Genomic DNA, 19,774 nt, shown 5'->3' with positions numbered 1-19,774 from the left:
AGATTTAGTAAAACTCTTCCATCTGTCTGGAGATATATTCATTACTCTTAACTAAAAACCCTCCTGAAATAGACGTGGTAAAAAAAAAAGTTCTGTCCTTGTTATGAAACTTTTTAAACAAACTTAAAATTGCTTAGAAACAAAAGGCAGGAGGAAAGAGAACGGGCCCTGTCTCCAGGTAATGAGGTCCTGCCTTTGTGTTTTATCTGCAAAACAGCGTGGTTTGAAAAGTCTGGATCCCATTTCATTTGAACTGAACATAAATGTAGTGCCTGGAATTCTCCCAAATGAATAAATTCTTTGCTGATAATTTTTAAGTGAAGAAAGATCAACAGGATAGGGGCAGTAGGGAGGATCAGAGGCTTGAGGGTGTGTGTGTCCGTGTGTGTGTGTGTGTGTGTGTGTGAGAGAGAGAGAGAGACAGAGAGAGAGAGAGAGAGAGAGAGAGAGAAAGAGATGGGGTTAGGGTGGGGCAATCAAATATAAATAAAAGAATACAAAACCTCATTTAATGTGCCCATTAGTTTGGGGGTCTTTGTATTTAGAACAATTGGGAGAGTTCTGGACGCAATTTTTTTTTCCTTTTCCTTTTTCAGTGTGCCATGCTGAATTCTCTCTTGGAATACCACAATAGATTTATTTCCCCTAAAAGAACCCCTGCTGTCTCTTGCTCATGTTAAACCCTGCCATGTTCCCATCCTGAGGACAGCAACACAACAAACCTCCATTCCTTCCAGCAGCATCTAATCTTCTCTCTGCTTCTACAGGCTGAGTTTTCTCCCCTGGATGGAGGCCCAAAATGACGCCAATTTAGGGCAGGTACAAGGATACACCGTGGAACATTTCTCTCTTGATTTTCCCCCGTGAGGTCTTGCTGAGCACACTCGCAGCTTCTGTAGCAACAGAGACAACATAAAGCCGTGGGGTCACCACCGTGTCCACTCTCAGGATCGTTACCAAAGAAGGAGCCAAATACTTTGTTTATGTAAATCTGTCTACCAAGTCCTGAGAAGTTCTGCAAGGAACTCATTCTCCTTCGGGCTTGTTGGTCTCATTTAGCTTCTTTGTTTGAAAAATGAAGGAAAAAGAAAAGACCACTGAGTTTCTTCCTTCTTTGGCCACTGGAAGAAAGGTAGAGAAAAAGGAAAACAAAAATTAACAGAGAGAAGACACATGTCCCTCCTCCTTCCTTCCCCTCTCCCTATCCACAGGCAAAAATCTAATAAAGATGATTAAATTACATGTCTTTTCCTCCCATTGAAATCCACTGCATACTATTCAAATATTAGAACTCAGGAAATAGAGCAGGACAGGGTCCTTCGTGAAACCTTAGAAGGCAGCACAAGGGTCTGAGCTGGAGGTCTGCTTGGCTGGGCAGCTCTAATTAAGAAATCACCCCGCTGAGCAGAACTTAATCTAAATAAAATATAAAAAGGAATTCAGGAAAAACCATTACCTCCTCCCCACGCACCTCACGTCCAGAGCCCCGGTGCCCCTCAGTCCTGGGAACTCTTCCCTCCCAGTACTGAGACTTCTGTGTTGTTCTCTGGCCCACAGTACAACCAAGTATAAAGACTCTTGAAGAGGAAGCTGGGTCTCATGCCGGCCTCTTGCTGTTTGGCCAGACTTTTTCAGAGCCAGAAGCAGATTTAGTCAATGTTGTTTTGCTTTGGAGGGGGATGGGGCCTAGGATTTGATCAGGAATTGATGAAAGAATTGGACATCTGGCCAACTCCTCTAGCTTTGCCAACCCATAACCTCTCTGTAGGGTGGCGGAGTTCTTGCCCGTCCATCAGCTGCTTTTGATGGATTGGCCACTTGAGAGCAAAGACCAGATATATTTAACTTGGTTTGTTCAATGTCCTTGTACACATTAGTGCTTTAAACTATATAGAGTCAGCCTCAGACCCCTGCTGTGCCCAGGTCCTGGGCTATCCCTCTGATGATGAGTAACATTTGTTTATGCCTCATCTCTGTCCATACCCTTTAGGAACCTGTTTTGTATTTTCACTATTGACCTCTATCGGTGTGTTATTCTCTCTTACACCTTTGTGGCTTTCCACAGGCTGCCATGTCTGCCCGCAATAGTGATTCTTAAACTCTTGAGAACCTGTTGAAAGGGATAGACCCCCTTCAAAGGGGAAAAAAATGCACATATGTTATATAAACACAGATTTTGGCAAAGAATTTCAGGGAGACCTGAACCCTCTGAAAAGTCCATGGCCACCAATTTAAGCACCATGGAAAAATTATCCTTTCCCTCTTTTCTCTTCTAACAAAGACTCAAAGATCTTCTCCTTTGAGCTTGAGACAGGCTTTTGTTTCTGACCAGATCCAACCTCAGGCTCTGTCCTTGGACCATTTTGTCTAATTTTAGCAAGAATCCTGCTGGATCAGTTTTGCAAAACTCCCTCATGCTTATTATCTGATCAAATTCTCTATCACCCTGACCAACTTTCTGCAAAAATCCTGTCAAGTTGGGTTAGCCAGAATCTCCCTACTCTTGATGTTTCCACTTAGTAATTTTCCACCAAATGACCCCCCATCCTGCTCCTTGGCTATAAATTTCTAGTAGTGCCTGTCGTATTCACAGCTGAGCCCAATTTCTCCCCACCACCAAACATAAAACATTGTTGTAGGAGCTCATCTTAAATAAGTCATCCTTACCATTTTTAACAAGTACCACAAGTAAGTTCTCCTTAACACATCTCATTTCAGGAGAGCTCCTGATTTCCTCAAGGAGAACTCCAAAAAGCCTTCCCTAGCCTACCAGAAAGCTATGAACAGAACTCCCACCTCTGTGCTTCTGATGACCCTTGTCTCTAAGTTGAGTATATCACGTATCACAATGCAGTAGTTATTTGTTTGCATGTCAATCTTCCTGTAGACCAGGGGTGGGCACATTTTCTCTGGAAGGTCTAGGCAGTAAATATGTTAGGCTTCATGGGCTATGTGGTCTCTGTGGCATCTATACCACACTGCTCCAGTAACAGAACCAGCCATAGACAGTCATAAGTCAGTGGGCATGGGTATGTCCCAGCGAAGCTTCAGAGGCGCCACAATTTGAATTTCATATCATTTTCATGTATCACAAATTATCCCTCTTTTGTTTGTTTTTTCAAACATTAAAAAGTGCAAAATCATTCTCACCTCACAAACTATACAAAAAGAGACAAGGGAGGGGCAGATTTAATCCACAGGACATAACTTGCCGACCCCTGGTCCAGACTGAGTGGAGGCCCTCAGAGGCAAATCTTAGTCAAAAGTAATTCCTCTTGGAGTTTCACTAGCTATCATTGACTGATGCATAAAATGAGTGAGCAAATAAACAACCACATAACCCATTGACTACAAAAATTTCCTTGGGACAGATACTCAGTAGAACAACCATAACTGTGACTTTGGGTACACTTCAAGGGTCCATGTTTCTTTATAATTAGGGATATAGTATCTTCAGTGAGCTCCCAAGGTTCCAATTATACATTCTGCAAGTCTAGGACTATTCTACAAATCACTGGTAAATGCCAAAATCTTCTAGAGTTGTTCAATATCCACATAGTCAGAAAATACCTCCTTTTAAAGATTTCTTACACCACTCCCTGCTTTGACAGAACCATGACCTTAACCTTTATGTGGTAATCAGCTTCTGACATAGTGATTCCTACCCCCCTACCCCAGTATTCAAGCCACTGTGTAATCCTCTCTTTCTGAGTTTGGGCTGGACCTACTGACTTATTTCTAATCAATACAATCTACAAAAGTGATGTGCTGTCACCTCCAAAATTAGTTTATGTAAGATGGTGACTTTGGTTTTGTCATCAAACTGTCTATGGCCTTCTTTGCTTACACTCTGGTGGCAAGCTGCCCTGTTGGAGCAGCCATTGTGGCAAGGAGCTGAGGGTGGCCTTCAGCCAACAGCTGGTGAGGAACTGAGACCCTCAGTCCAACCAGCATCAAGGAAATTAATCCCTATAATAACCACATGGGTGAACTTAGCAGCAAATCTTTCTCAAGTTGAAGCTCCAGATGAGACCACCAGAGAGTCTAGACCAACATTTTGATTAGTCTTGTGAGGAAATTTAAAGCAGAAGACCCAGCTAGGCCAAGCACAGATTCCTGACTTACAGGAACTGTGCAAATGGTACATATGAATTATTTTAAGCTGCTAAGTTTTGGTGCAATGTGTTATGTAGAAATAGATAACTAATACATATACCTATATGATAACTGGATGTATATTTACTCATTTCCCCACCAAAATGTTAAGTTCCTCCAGGGTAGGGATTAGTGACATCATACTCATCTTGTCCCATAATAGACAATTACACAAATGTTGGTTAAATTGACTTGTATTTTGAGTTCCATTGAATTCAGTTCATTGAAATAACAGCAATGATATAAAAATATGCATCAGTGGACAGATGAAGCAGACAGTTGGTTAGGGCAAAAATTTTTTGAAAATTGTGAGAGAAAAACATTTGAATCTATATCTATGGTGTCAAAACTTTTAGGGGGGTTTCACTTATCTTCAAAAGACTTCAAAGTTGGTACCACCTAACACTAAAGAGACCTTTGCCATCATTGACCCAACCATACCAACTTCCCTGTTGGATGGTCAGTCTCATTATTTAAGCAATTCTCCTCCCTTCCCTTCCTTAAAATTGAATATGGGCAGTGAGAAATACTCTAGGGAGACAGGAGAAGATGGAAATAGAGAGAACTATAAAAAGTTGGGAAAAATGGAGAAGAGGAAAGAAAAAAGCAGAAAAAAAGAAAAGAACATCAAAACACCTAAGCCAAATCTAGAGAAATGTTTCAAAAGAAAGCATCTGATTTTTCTCTGTCTAGTCATAAATATTTTGACAAGGAGTTTGGCATTTATCAAAAAGGAAAAAAAGAAAAACAGAAGTTGTCTTCCCAAGGACCCAACGCTCTTGGAATTCAATGACCTAATTCTGTATAAGGTTGCAGAATGGAGATTGCCACTCTTGTCTGAGTCCCAAGGCGTCAAGCCCTCTGTTTTCTCAACAGCACATGGCGCACCCCTATCAGAGTTTAGGAATAAAGAACAGAGGATGTAAGAGAACCGTCTGGACACTATGTTTAGAAAACATATTTTTAAATCACTGTGGATTCTCATGTGCTATCTTACTGTTTGCTTATCATAACAGTTAAGTCAACTTTTCATTACTTTTGCAGACATTATATAATATCTTCTTCCCCCTGCCCCAGTCACCAGCTGTTAGTGAGCCAGACTCATCCCAGAATGGGATGGGGGTTGGGCTGCTTGAGCTGAATGACTTGCATGCTGACATTTGAGGGAACTGATTCCCAGCCATTGAACAAACCTAAATTGTCTGCAATTATCACAGAACCAAATAGAGCTCAAGAAAGAAACCTGAGAGGGTCCACAGGTCAAAGCAGTTTGAACTAATTATTTTAAGCCTAAATGTTCTCATCTGTAAAGTGGGGACAATAATAATATGTGCCTCATCGGGTTGTTTGGGAGGTTGAATATGTATAAAAGCCTCAGTCTACTGACACTTCAGGGAGAATAATTCTTTGTTGTGGGGGCCCATCCTGTGCATTAGAGGAAGTTTAGCAGCATCTCTGGCTTCTACTCATGAGATGCCAATGGCACCACCACCTACATGCCACCACCCCTCCATCACATACTCAGAGATGCCTCCAGGCACTTCCAAATGTCCACAGTGGGGCAAAATCACCCCTGGGTGAGAACCACTATTCTAGTGCTTAGCATATAGTTATTTTTCTGTAAACATCAAATGTTATTTTTATTTATCATTAAAATTATTACTAACAGCAACATTACCCTGTTGAGGTAACAGTCTATATTCCATTGAATGCTTGAGGTAGTAGCTCTATGTCTGCATCCTTTCAAAAGAAAGGACTAAAAAGGGAAAGATCATGAATTTAATGACAGTCAAATAAGAAACCTACTCTTTCCTGTGAAGCCTTCTTTCATGCAAGGAAAAAGGGCTGCCATTTTTTCCTGCCCCAGGAACAAGGTACATGCCTTAGCTGCATAGTTTGTGAGACACTACAGGTTCTTTCATTGGCATAAACTTCCCAGCCATAGGCACTACTGGGATAGTTGACTCTTAAAGGTGCTCTTGGAGATATCCAAGGGTACTACCTACCACTTTTACTTGAAAAAGTAAGGAAAGGCATGTTTAAGAATTCTTAATAGAAGTTATTCCCTTTGCTGTTGTGTGTGTGTATGTGTGTGTGTGTGTGTGTGGTTTTGTGCTTGTTTGGGTTTACAAGTGTGTTTTTTGCCCAAATTGTTCTTGCATATTCTAGCAGTGTTTGCTTTAGGTGTTTTGATACCATGCTGTTTTGAAGGTACAAATGTTTTTCGTGGCATGTCTTGTGTTAAGTGGACAGAGAGGTGAATGCTAGTGATGGATAGAGGGCAACATTCCTCAAAGATTTTAACAAAATAGATGCTAAGAGCACAGGAAAGTGGAAAAAAGATTTCTGGGGGTCTGGGAGTGGCCAGCTGAAAATAAGAACTGTCTCTCTACCTCTTAGTTTTATCTTTAGCATTCATGCACATTTTACTTTCTCTGCTCATTTTTTTTTTCATTTGTTTCCAGGTAAAATGTGTAAATGGACTCTCTATGTCAACCCCCTGCTTATCCGGTAGCTTTTCTGACTCCCCCTTTTACAGCACGCACAATGCATTTTTGCAAAGGAAAGATCATGGCATTGAAATCTGATGGACCTACAGGAAAATTTGTTTTTATTTTTAAAAAAGTTCTCATTCTGCCCTGACTAGTGTGGCTCAGTTTACTGGGCATTTTCCTGCAAAACAAAAAGGTCACGGGTTCAATTCCTGGTTAGGGCACATGTCTGGTTGGCAGGTTCTGTCCCCAGTCAGGGCACATACAAGAAGCAACCGATTGATGTTTCCCTTGAACATCAATATTTCTCTCCCTCTCTTTCCCCCTCCCTTCCCCTCTAAAAAGATTAATCATTTTTTTTAAAATCCTCATCCTAGCAAACCCTCAAATCCTATGTTTATCCCTTGTTCTTTATTTTTTCCTTTCTTAGCACATAGCTTTGCTTTCTCTATCATGTTAAGTTAATGTTTTCCTATCCCTCATTCCCACCACCCACCATGATGCCAACTTCCTCACTCCCCATCTGTATTCTGCTAAAAACTTTCCCTTCCTAGAGGCCTGTCTTTCTGCAACCTTCAAGCTCTCCAAAAGCTGTGTTGAATCGACCACCTACAAGGGTTTCCCTGATGAACTGCACTCTATAATAGCCTCTCTTTCTGAGCATTCAATTGAAGAGCTCAACACAGAGAAAGTCTTTTTAAAAATAAAACAAATTCACTTTGATTTCAACCCTTCATCTCTCTTATTTTAAGTTTTTTCAGTTGTTAATCTAAAGATGGCTATGATAGAGCGATCTCCACTTGAACCTGACATTGGTATGGTTGTATTTCACTAATCACAAGTTTCTTAGTAAATAATAGACTCCATCTTTATATCTCACAATAAAAAATATCAACAAGAGCTACTTACAGTCTCTCCTAATAGCCTAATTGTAAGCTCCTGGAAGGCAGGAAACTTAAGTATTTTCTTCTTAGTATTTAACTCAGTATTTAACTTGTGGATATTAAAAACCTTCAAAAATATATATTGAGTGAATCTAGGAGTGAATGAGTGACTGTATTTTTCTAATTCATTTTTGTGAGCTGAAGTTGATCTAAAAATGTTGGCAAAAACATATGTATAATACATTGTCAGTATGGTGCTTGTACAATCTGTCTGTTGACTTGCAGCTGTTAGCTAGTTCTAGGCATGGTCATCAGGTGTCCCTTGTTTACCCTTGACCTCATCGATGTCCTTCAGAGCACCAAGCACAAGGGATTGCCCAAGGTAGGTATGTTAGAGATTTATGGAATGAATGTCATTTGCTACATAATACAAAGAGTGCAGGCGTAAGATTTTGGAGAAAAGGTAATCAGTCAAAAAGGAATGGTAGCAACTTGTCCCCAAAATATGTTTAAGGCTAGGTAAAATTTTTGTAGGGGCAAGGAGAACTATCTGATGAAGAATGATGGACAAGTCTGGGGGTAACAGGATAGGATAGGATAACAGGACCTAGACTGGCTCTGAAAATACTGCCTCTTCTCACTTTTCAGGGTACTGGAGTAAGAACTGGAGCATGATCATTTTTCCAGATATTTGTGCTTCACTAACTGCTGTCTCCCAGGTAGGGGTAATGAGGAGGCTGTGGTCTTCTGGGCTGTCAAGGGTTTAATTAAAAATCATAACTTGTGTTAATAATGAGTGTTATATAGGCCACTGCCTATGGATTTTTTTCACTTATAGATGCTATAGGGACTTTTCAAAATTCAGACAAGCCAGCAGTCACAAATAGAAGCAATTACATCAACTGAGGGCAGGATGTATTGATTAACAGAAGAAATAACGGGAACTGGGATCATGATGGGAACCTAGTCATCAATAGAAATTGGGATTATGACTTTGCCTAGACTCGGTCAAATACTGGAGACTCTGAGCACTTTCCTAACATTCACTTCCAACTAGGAAGTTAGAAAGCAACACTCAGAGTTTGTATGCTAGACATTACCTTTACAGAAACAAAAGTTCACATGAAGCATTGTCTCAGGGACCCTCTGCTCTTAGTAATCTCGAGTGACTTGTTTGTGATGTCTTGAAGTCCATTATGAGTCAACTAGAGACCATGTTTAACAGCTTCTATCTTCTGGCCTGTTCAGATACAAGTGCTCCTCCAGCTAACAGATCCCATTCAGGCTGAGCTTATCTGGTGGCCATAGTCAAAGCTGGCACTTAATCCACCTGTAAACTGGGTCCAATGACATCTACCACTGGTGTTGTAATGGCCCAGAGCCTGGTCCACAATCAGCATTAACAAGGGCTTGACCCATGGGAAAGATCAATACCTGAACACACACCCAACTTCACGCCTACACTTGGACTCAGTTTCCATGTTGGCTCTAGTGGACCATGCCAACCAGGAGAGCCAAGCCTGCAGATGGCCAACAGGAACTTTCCTGGAAAGCCAGTCCACATACAGCTCATGGAAGGCGATGAACTAAATCTTTACCATGTGAGTCTAAGTGATGCAAGGAATGCTCCCCATGAAACTTGTAAATAACTGTGATGTGCTTCCTGCATAATTCCCAGTATTGAAGTTGTTTCCTTCCCTTATAATAACTGTCCACTAGGTAGCTTGTGGCCAGCGGGCTAAGAAACAGAAGGCAGTTGGAGTTAGCCTCCTGAGATGCCAAGTGGAGGCATTTTTCTCAGGTTTCTGGGTGGGTTTTGAAGCCAACACCCTTGAAAAGGCAGCAGAGGCTGCATGCCACAGGCATCTGGGACACAAGGCCTACACAGTATTTTTGAAAAGTCAGTATCGCTCACTGACGATAAAGAGGCATTCACTGTGCGCAACGGCACTCCACGGGAGTGGGTGGAGTTGGGGCTACCAGGCAGGCCTCGGACTGACTTTGCAGCCAATTTTCCACCATCTCTAGAGCTGAGTAGATGCCAGTATAGCTTAAAGCCTTCAGAGACACCCATCGACACAGATAGTGAGCCCCCTACTCCTCGGCCCCCATCTTTTCCATGGAACTTAGCAGCAGCTACCAGGGGCGTCATCCAGAGCATTAATTTTTTCCCTGCCTGGCTTCCCACACTCTGTGACCACTTCGGGGTGTGCCAGGGAAAACACTGAGAGCCTAGGTAAACGAAGGGGAACCCAACATTCACCAGTCTGGCCTTAAAATAGCTGGTGCACCGCCCCTTCCCAGAGAGTACACAGTCAGCGACTGTTAACCGGTGTGCTCGGCACCCGCCCACCCCACCCAGACAGCTTACCCCGCTGCCCATGAAAGCCTATCTCAGAGACAGGACAAGGAAGGAGCCAAACTTTGCTGCCTCATTCCCTTCATACCGCCACCAACCCTGTGACTTAGGTATATATTAATGAACACAAAGTGACCTGATGCAAACCAGCACATACCACTGGGTGGGGTTGGACCTGGGTGAAATGTATGTCTCTGGTAGGGTGGAGGGTTGGCAGAGCAATCAGAGATCACCAAGAGGAAGAGTGTTCCTCGAGGACAGGGGAGACCTCAGGAGTTACAAGACACACCCCAGGACTGGGCACCAGGGCAGAAAGGAAGATGTCTCCATACTGACTGCTAGTCAGTGTGGGCCCTCACTCTAGAACTTGCTGCTATGTCACAAGCCTGTGCATTGTGAGTGGAGTGTATGGGAGGTGGGGCAAGAGGAAGAGAAGGAAAGAGGGGAGAAGATGTCCCTATGGGGTGAGGATAAGGTGCAGTGTGCAGTAAACACTGCACCAGCACAAGCTCTTCTGTATTTTCCAAGTTCTTTCCATGCATAGTTGCCAGATTTTGCATGTAAAAATTCATGAGAGACAGTTAAACTTGAATTTCAGATCTACAATAAATGCATTTTTAGGATAAGTGCACTATTTGGATATATTATATTTTTTAAATATACTTTTATCAGGAATGTAATGTTCAGTTAAATTTGAGTTTTAACAAACAAACAAATCTGTTAGTATCACTGTGTCCTGTGCAGTGTTGGTGACACAATAATACTGAAAACAATGCAGTGATTATCTGGAATGCAAATGTAAATGGCTGCTCTGTATTTTATCCTTCATTCTATCTCCATGTCTTACCCCCTCCACTAGAATGAAAATTCTGAAGGGCAGAGATGGTTTCTTCCATATTTTCTCTGGAAATATTATGTTGTTCATGCCACATGTTATTTTGCCATGTACTATAGCACAAAAGCATAATAATGCAGATAAGTGTGCACTCTCTGCAATCTCACTATCCTGGCTTCACCTGTGATTAGCCTTGTAATCCTGGGCAAATAATCTACCTCCTCAATTCTCTCATCTGCTCAATGGGGAAAATTAAAGTTGTCTGCCTTACAGCGTTCTTATAAAGGAACGATATAGGTAAAGCATTTACTGTACCATAGGCTCATGGGAAGTTCTCCATAAATGTTAGCTATTATTATCACCACTTTATTATTATTGGACATTTGATAAATAAGAGGGTGTGATAGAAAGAAACTAGCCCATGTGTGTAAGAGACCTGCCTGAGCTGACCATTGGGCTTCTTCACCCAGTTCTGAGACCTTGAAAGAGACTTTGTCTTTCTGTGTTTCTTTTCCTTGGGTTTCCAAGAGTCCTTCCAATTTGAAAACGCTGTAATGTAAATAGATTAAATGGATGAGAGCCAAAGAGAATAAAAGCTGTGTCCATAGAAACATGCAAAGGGTTAGAAAGTAGAGGTGCAAGGGGGGCCGTGTTCCTTTCGACAAAAATGCCTGCCCCCAAATGCACAACTCTGGCCTTCTCATGGCTCTGACCCTAGGAAGGCTGGGTTTCCACAGACCTACACAAAAGACAGCCTACACAAGCGAGAGCAGAGTTTCTTCCTCAGTGTGAATTTGCACCAAAAGGATCCTAGTGTAAGGCCGAGTAGGAGAGCCTCCCCAGGAAGCAGCCAACCCGGTTACAGTAAATAAACTCATGGCAGGCCAGGGCCAACCCAGCAGACTAGCCACTGTCCCCACCATCCACAAAGCCCTGTGTGGCCCAGAGTGTGTCTTCGGTGATTTGCAATATTTCTGGATAATTTTAAATCTTACTAGTAACCTTTATAACTATTTCTCACCACCTCTGAGAAGTGATCACTTAGCCTCAAAGAAAATATTTGTCCCTCTCCTGTTATTCCAAGGAAGGAGTGTGGGCACGAACGGGCCAGGCATAGACAGACAATCTCATAGCAGTGGCTTCTTCCCAGGCAGTTCTTTTCCGTATCAGGTGATAGAGGGATGAAGAAAAGGGTCCATCAGCAACTCTACTAACAATAGGGACTTCTATTGGGTTCAGTAGCTTTTGGGGAATAATGCAAAAAAAGAGAAGATACAATCCCTTACCCCAGAATATTCACAATACACCTGGAATCGAAAGTCATTCTTCAATATAGCAACGACATAGGAGGCTGAGCAGGGAAACACAGGTGCAAGTAAATATAAGGCAGATGGAGTGTGTTTGTGCTAAAATGACTAAAAATGAGCCACATGGGCCTAACCAAGATGTGAGTTTCCAGTGGGTAAATGGATAGTTGGGAAAAAACAGAGAATGTTCTGTGCACAGATAGGAAGGTTTCAAGAGCATGCCAGGGAATGGTCAGGAAAGGAGTATAGTTAATGGAAGAACTGGGCAGGAGACAGATGAAGTCTTCAGCACGCAGGCTGGGCTCTGGACTCATAAAATTAGCTCACAGGCCAGGTTGCATCTGAAGAATTGGGTTTCCTACAGTTTTTCCTATTGTGCTGTGATTTAAGGAGATCAACGCAGAAACATGGACTGGTCCACCAATTTAAAAATATTATTCCCCCTACTTGAAATTCTGTCTACTGAATCATTTTGAATATATTATGTTACTGGGGGAGTATAACTTGGTTCACTGTCTATGGAAGGCAATTTGGCAATAGCTCGAGGAATTACAAATCCCATTCAGTTTAAGTAAAAATTTGACTTCCAAGGACTGATCCTGTGGGAATGCTTGAACATGCACCACATTATTTACATCAGCATTGTTTACAAGAGGAACATTTTGAAGCAACCTAAATGCCCATCACAAGGGGCATTTAGAATGTGGTATTACTATATCCATAAAATAAATGCAAGTGAATAATGAATACAGAAGTTCTTCAAATACTGATATAGAACCATCTCTAAAATACGTTGTTTGGAAAATAAGGCAAAGCACAGCAAAGCCTACAAAGTAGGTTGCTGAGTTGTTAAAAAGGAAAGGGGCCTTTCAGAGGTAGAACACAACTCCCCAGTCGTTGAGCCTAAGCTGACTTTAGGGACTTTCTTCCACAGAGCACACATGGAGGGAGGCAAAGTGACTGTGCAGTGGAGAAAGCAAGTAAGCACTGCCTCAGCCACGTGGTCAGGGTCGCGTCACCAATAACAAGTGATGTGCAGGCCATATCCCCCTGACACGACGATGACACTGGTACTTCCCCGGGAACTCATAAACCCGGCATATGCTCATTAGGAACAAAATGAACAAACAACGGCTAAACTCAGACTGAGGAACAGTCTACAAAATACTTGACGAGCCTTCCTCAAAACTGTCCAGGTCAACAAAACGAGGGGAGTCTGAGAAGCTGTCACAAACCAGAGGAAGCTAAGGACACATGGCCACTAAGTGTCAGGTGGTGTTCTGGATGAGATTGTAGAACAGAGGAGGGACATGGGGATAAAACTAGTGAAATCTGATAAACCATGGAATCTAGGTCATGGTGATGTACCAATGTCTGTCCCTCCGCTGTGACCAACACGCCCAACAACCTGAGATGTTAACGAAGGGGAGGCAGGGGTGGCATCTATAGGAACTGTGCAGTATCACTGCAACCTCTCTTTAAATGTCAAACTTTTCAGAAATAAAACCCATGAAAAATTAGAAAGGGGTGGAGATGATAGGCAATAAACCAGTTGTTTCTGCTGTCTCCAGAGAAAGATCTGAGTTACTGGAGGAAAAGGTTTTTTTACTATATGCGCTTTTATATTTTGAATTATAAATCATGCCCATTTACCACCTCTTTAAAATTAATACAATTTACATTTTATAAAAATGAAACAATTTTGATCCAAGTAGTTTGTTTCTTAAAAAAATAAGTAAATAACCCTTAGTTTTGAAAGGCACTGTTTTAGAGTAATGCGTTAAAATGCAGCTCCCAAAGAATTAACTCACATTAATTTCTCACATTAATAAATCAGATGGCCGAAAGCACAAGACTCTAAGGAGAATGGGGTTGGGGATAGGGACGTTTTGAGGGAAAGGGGAACATCGGGAAATGGTCTGAGCAGACGGCATTGCCCGAGGAGATCCTGAGCACCCAAGTGACCAGTGCAGGTACGCAGAAACAGGACGATGGTGGAGGAAAAGGACAGAAGAGATGCCCAAGGGCGGGCAACAGGATGTCAAAAGACTAACTCACTGACGTAAAATATAAATGCATTAGTTTTCCCTCTGCTTTCCAGGAGACTGCATCCTATATCATCCCCATTCCGAGACAAGCCCTTCTCTGCCTTGGGCCCTTAACCAGGAGAAACGTACTAAACTGGGGGACTTCTGCAGGACAGTCTGGACCACGTGAGAGCTAACTCTGGAGTCATTCTTTCCTGTCCTGACCATCACCCTCTATTTCAGCCACTACTTGGCAAAAACCAACAGGGAGCTGACGGTGAAGTGCATTCAAATTTGACTCCATGGAGGCTCTTTGGGCAGAGCCACAAGCCGGAGGGAAAGGGCACAGGATTAACAGGTCCCTGAGCCAGCCGTGGGCGAGGAGCCAGAAGGACACCCACCAAGAGAGGCAGGGAAACGGTTAATAATTCAAGGTGACAAATTAAGCCAGCTACTCAGGGGCTCCAGTTTGGCTGATTGTGAAGTCAAAACAGAACTGTCGGAAACTGGGAAGGCGCTGTCACTTTTACTGTATTTTTCCACACGTATTTTTTTTTTTAATTTGGAAATGTTCATGGGGAGCTGGACGGCGCAGGCTGGAGAACTCCCAGGGTTTGAGAGGGGAGAAACTGCATCTCGGCTGGGATCTCAACCTAATTCTGATCAGCAGCTCCCCAAGGGCGTCAGCCACGGGTGGCAGCGAGGTTGCCCGGCCTCACCACCCTGCCTGTCCCCCACCCCGTGGAAATACCCTCGCCTTCTCTCGTTTTCACTGCCCTTCGGGGCCAGCATGCAACCTCCTGCCAAATTACACTAACAGCGTGCTCCATCCACTGGCCACACCAGCCTCCTTGTTACTAAACTCAGCAGCTGCTTAACAGGGAGCAGATGGAAGGAGACGTGCAACACCCCCAAAGTGGGCACCAGGGAAACCTGGGCCGAGAGGCGGAGGAGAATTAAAATACCTGCACTTATCCCTGTTGATATGTTGGCAAGGACGCTGCTTTCACAATGCCTAACACGTGAACAACCACCCCGTGGAAATTTACTAAACGGAACTTGCAGGCTCAGGATGGTTAACATGACCGTGCGGCCCATTCTGGGGGGGAATGTAGGAAATTAGCACACACAGCACCAAATGGACGGTGATGTTACTTACTCTTTGGATCTTATAACCACTGAGCTTATTATTCTGACCTTCTAGGCATCTATTTTGGGGTGTGCTATAGAATTTTGATGTGTGCCATTAGATGAAAACGTTGAAAATTGCTGCTCTACAGGAGTATCTCCACTTGGCATTGCTACTCCAAGTGAAGGTTTAATATCATCCATTCTAAAAAAAAGAACAGTTTTGCTGAGTGAATTTTAGACAAGAGAAAAATGGACAAAGGGCAGTGTCCACATAAGCAGGAATGTGCACACGCATACTCCTCTTTCTCTTCCAGCAAGCATTGCACTTGCTTTGAGGTTCCCCAAAAGGGCACTGAATCTGATCACCCCAAAACAGCTGCTGCTCAAGTGGCTTAGCTAGCCAGATGTTCCCCTGTGATTTGGCCAAAGCCGGAGTACCCGGGTCTCAGGTTCCTCCCTGGCGGCTTGGGGCTGATGCCTAGTGGGTTGTCCATTGCAGACCTTACCCAGCCAGCCGCAGCCCCTGACCTATCTCATGGACTAGTGCAGAAACACAATTCTCTTATTGTTCTCCAACTTGGAGACTGAGGGAGGGGGAACACGCACGCCCACAAAACCTCCCTCGAAAAGATTAGTGCAATTATTAGCCAACAGTAATGGCCATAAGCCAATCTGCTCTCAAATCCTCCTGAGCACCAAGTCACCTCGGAGTCTTAAAGCCCCAAACACAAGACTGTGTGTTCTCCTGCATTTTGCCATGTTGTTCTAGAAGACTGCCGGGCCAGTGCTTAATGCCGCCCTTCCCCACAAGGCTAATCAGCAGAGACAGGAACCGTGCATAATGCATGTGTCTGAACCCTGGGTCCCCACGCCCCCATAAGTCTGTAAAAGGCAGATGTCCGGGGCCAGACATCATTGGGAACTGCCTCACCCAACCTTGTTTGGGCAAATGCTTATTAAAACAGAGCTGCAGATTGTGACTTGTGGTTAGTGTTAATTGCAGAACAGTACAGCAATGATGTGCTTTCCCCGCTTTCACTGTACGTGAGTAATAACCTACAACCCTTGAACTACCACTCTGCTACTACCCTGGTTCCCCATCAGGAGATGTGGGTAAGTATTCAGAAAGGAAATTAAATTCTGTGCCGGGACTGAGTGGGTCCTTGCCCTGCGTGCGTATTCCAGACCCTAGTCTCTGAGGAAATGAAGCCTTATGTTAGCCTTCCTGAGTTATATAAAATCAATAATACATATTGACTAAATGTAGATGATGATGAGAGACAAACAGAGAAGGAAAGTTGAAGGACTGAAAGGTTGCTGATATATTTACATAATACCAAAGCAATTGATTGATTGACTGAATTTAAGTTACTGATAAATTAAATGAGACATTAAACAAATTTGTCAGTTGAGCCAGAAGACAGCTAGTCCAATAACTCTGTGAATATTCTACTCAAGACAGTACCTATGTGTGTAAATAAATACAGAGGTGAACTCTAACTACAGGTCGGGGAACCGTAATGATTCCTTTATCTTCAGTTACTGAATCCCTACTATGTTCCCCGCACAGGTTAAAACCAGATGTTTGGTAGTGTTTCCGTACAGTGGCCACAGTAAAACTCTGTTATTTCCAGAGAAAGCAGTGCTGCTAGGAAAACACAGGCACAGAAAAAAAAAAAGCCTCAAAGCTCAGCAAATAAAGAGAGCATTTGCTGCATAATGACAAATTGGGGAAGCTTTCAAGCATCTATCATTCATGATTAAGAAGAGCTACATATGTGAAAGTTTGCACGCGCCTATAATGTACATTTATGAGGATTACATAGAACCCCGTTCCTACGAATTAACACCATGCCTTTGCAGCCTTCGGTTTCTTTCCTCCTGCTGAACGCTGTTAGCAGAGCCTCTGTCAGAAGATCAAGAGCCCGGTCTAAGTGACCAAGTTGCAATGACTCAGAACTCTCCAGTGTGATCATTTAATATTCATACACACACGTCTGAACAGGACAAGCAATACACTATCATGTGTACACAACTTCCATTATGTGTGTTCTACTGTGCATGCTTTCATAGCGTATGTGCTATCCCACACGCAACGCACACAGAACGCACAGACTTTCTCATGTGGAAAGTTGAAGGTTTAGTTAAATTCCAGACAGACTTCCTTTGCAACAACCGGAAGATAACTGAAACCCCAACGAATCAGTTTCTGTACTCACAAAATGGAGCTTAAAGGAAATCACAGTAAGAAGGTCATTTGGAAAGTGCCTGAAACCCTGGGGCTGAAGCTACTGTACAAACATAGAGTGCCGGGTCCCACAGCATGTGAGCACTGAACCACTGTCTGGTGTTATGCACTGACGAAAACACAGATGCAAATACATAGGTGCCAGAACCGTTCTCTCCTTAGGATGCCTAAGCACCTGAAATAAATCACACATCTATGAGCAATATCGCCTTCTCGAGGCTTTGTCAAGCAAGTCTCTGACATACACATTTCACATTTAGTTGTGCCTGTCCATGCGCAAGCACTGACACAAAACCATTCAAAACCTACACTCCTCTCTGCAAACCTGATATAATTCTGTTCTAGTCTATCACTAGATTATATCCGCAGTAATGATGATTACATACCCAGTAATGAGGAACAAATAGCAAAGCAAAGAATGGCTATGCTCTGATGAAGCACAGAGACCCTGGAATCTCCTTTTCATCTTTAGTTACCTGTCAACCCCAAAGCTGGCCTATAGGAGCCCAGCTTGCCAGCACCAGCATGTGGGTGAACTTTCTAGACAAGGGCACTGGCTACTGACTCATGGAAAGAAGTCAAATCCATAGCTGGTGCTCACCACTCTCTCACCTAAGTTTCTCTTTGAAACCAGACAGAGCCAACACATCACTTAGGATGAATCTTGAAAATTGAAAGCAAAGGAAAATGAAAAAGGAGGCAAAGGCAGAAGATAGAGGCCCAACCAAGAGCAGAAAAATGTGTGACAAGAAAGCTTGCCTGATGAGAGAAGAACCATTCCCACTCTGTCCATCCACCCATCGTTGATTATTCCTGCAGGTCAGATGAACCCACCCAGCTCATTCCCGTTCACCCACACAATTCCTTGGGCCTGCCTCTCACCGCAGGCAGCCACACCGGACTCTGCAGCATGCCTGCAGGTCACCTGTGCCTAGCCCATGGCAACAGGAGGGAAAGTAAGAATTGAGAATGAATCCTGTGTCAAAGTTAGGGGGATAAAAAAAGTCAGATTCAACTGATGAACAGCTTTTCAACCCAGGCTACTCACTCACCTGGATCTGGAATGAGGATTGACAGAGAAAGTCAGGTCAAAATCCAAAATCCGAAAGAACAAATCCAAGGGTCTCTACCCTGCCATCTCTTCCTCTGTCCCTGGGTCCCTGGGTGTGGGTTAGCTGACCAAGGAAATGGCCCTGATAAATTCCACAAGGCTGTGAGAACAGACAGAGGTCTGGCCTAATCCCGCTGCTATTCCTCAGTCTCGAACCAGCTTTGGAAGCCGAAGGCCCCGGCAGTGGTGTGCAGAATGCTGGCTTCCGACATTGAATGAGCCCACAGAATACCTCAATCTGATCTTTTATAGTGCTTTGTTTATTACCTGTGTGCCCTTATTTCATAAGGGAACTGAGAAAGAGAGAGAGAGAGCAGGAATGATGAAGATGACTATTAGTAGCAATCCAAAGACAGCTTTTCTTTAGCTTCATTCATAGCAGCAAATGTAGCCAAACAACCCAGCAATTGTTCTCTCAAATGTCACCTTTCTGTATGGGCCACTGTGCCCATCAAACTCGGCTCTCTCGTTTTTGCTCCCCTTGGACCCCCCCCCCCTAAAAAAAAATTGCTGTGTTATCCTCCAAATATCTCCAGAGAAATCGAACCTACAAGGAAAGCTTTTCTTCTTCTCCCTGCCCCCCTCCCCGTTTTTTCTTTCTTCTTCACGCAGCTTGAACAATTTGGCTCTGTTCAGGGTGCATTCCTGTGGCCCATTCTCTTTCAGTCCCCTGTGCAGGGCTGAGGACGGTGGACCAGGAGAACACAGGCCCACATTCAGACCCAGGACGGCGCTTCGGGCGGGGGGTGGGGGGGAGAAAAGTGAACCAAATGTACCTATGATTGTTGCGCCACCAACTTAATACCTGGGCAGAGAGACAAAGGCTCTTTAGAAAAAGTCCAGGCTGCAGGGTAACCCATCTCCCCCACCCTCTGGGAGTTCAGAAGATAACAGGAGCTGAAAACGAGGCTCTAACATAATTAAAGTTTTCCAAGTCATTTCGAGAGCTATTACCAACGATGACAGAGAACTCACGGCGAGCCCTTTTTGATGAACAATCTCTGCTCATACGTGAAGGGTCTTTCTCCCTTTGCATATGCGTGTGAGTGCACACGTGCATGCACGGGTACACACACATCCCCCCACTCCTGGACAAAATAATCAATATTCTCCGAGCCCTGCGCCTTTCCCCTTAAGCAGAGGTGTAGCCATGGCTCGGATAGTCCCTGATTTGAAGGGAACCTACAAAATGAGGATGCCCTCTCAACATGAGCTCTATTTTATT

The 19,774-nt window shown here is 43.5% G+C and overlaps 2 long non-coding RNA genes across 2 annotated transcripts; one reads left to right on the top strand and one right to left on the bottom strand.

Annotated features, from left to right (window-relative positions):
• Positions 1 to 240: 240 nt before the first annotated feature.
• Positions 241 to 788, top strand: LOC118502152. The gene is made up of 2 exons (XR_004904840.1): positions 241 to 403; positions 451 to 788. It is a non-coding gene; the product is annotated as an uncharacterized LOC118502152 (long non-coding RNA).
• Positions 655 to 18,810, bottom strand: LOC118502151. The gene is made up of 2 exons (XR_004904839.1): positions 18,491 to 18,810; positions 655 to 1,121 (listed from the first exon to the last, which is right to left on the bottom strand). It is a non-coding gene; the product is annotated as an uncharacterized LOC118502151 (long non-coding RNA).
• Positions 18,811 to 19,774: the final 964 nt, after the last annotated feature.

This window comes from Phyllostomus discolor, chromosome 8, assembly GCF_004126475.2.
Source record: "Phyllostomus discolor isolate MPI-MPIP mPhyDis1 chromosome 8, mPhyDis1.pri.v3, whole genome shotgun sequence".
Lineage (NCBI taxonomy): Eukaryota > Metazoa > Chordata > Mammalia > Chiroptera > Phyllostomidae > Phyllostomus > Phyllostomus discolor.
Note: the sequence above shows the minus strand (reverse complement) of the source record. Positions and strands in the feature narration are given on the sequence as shown.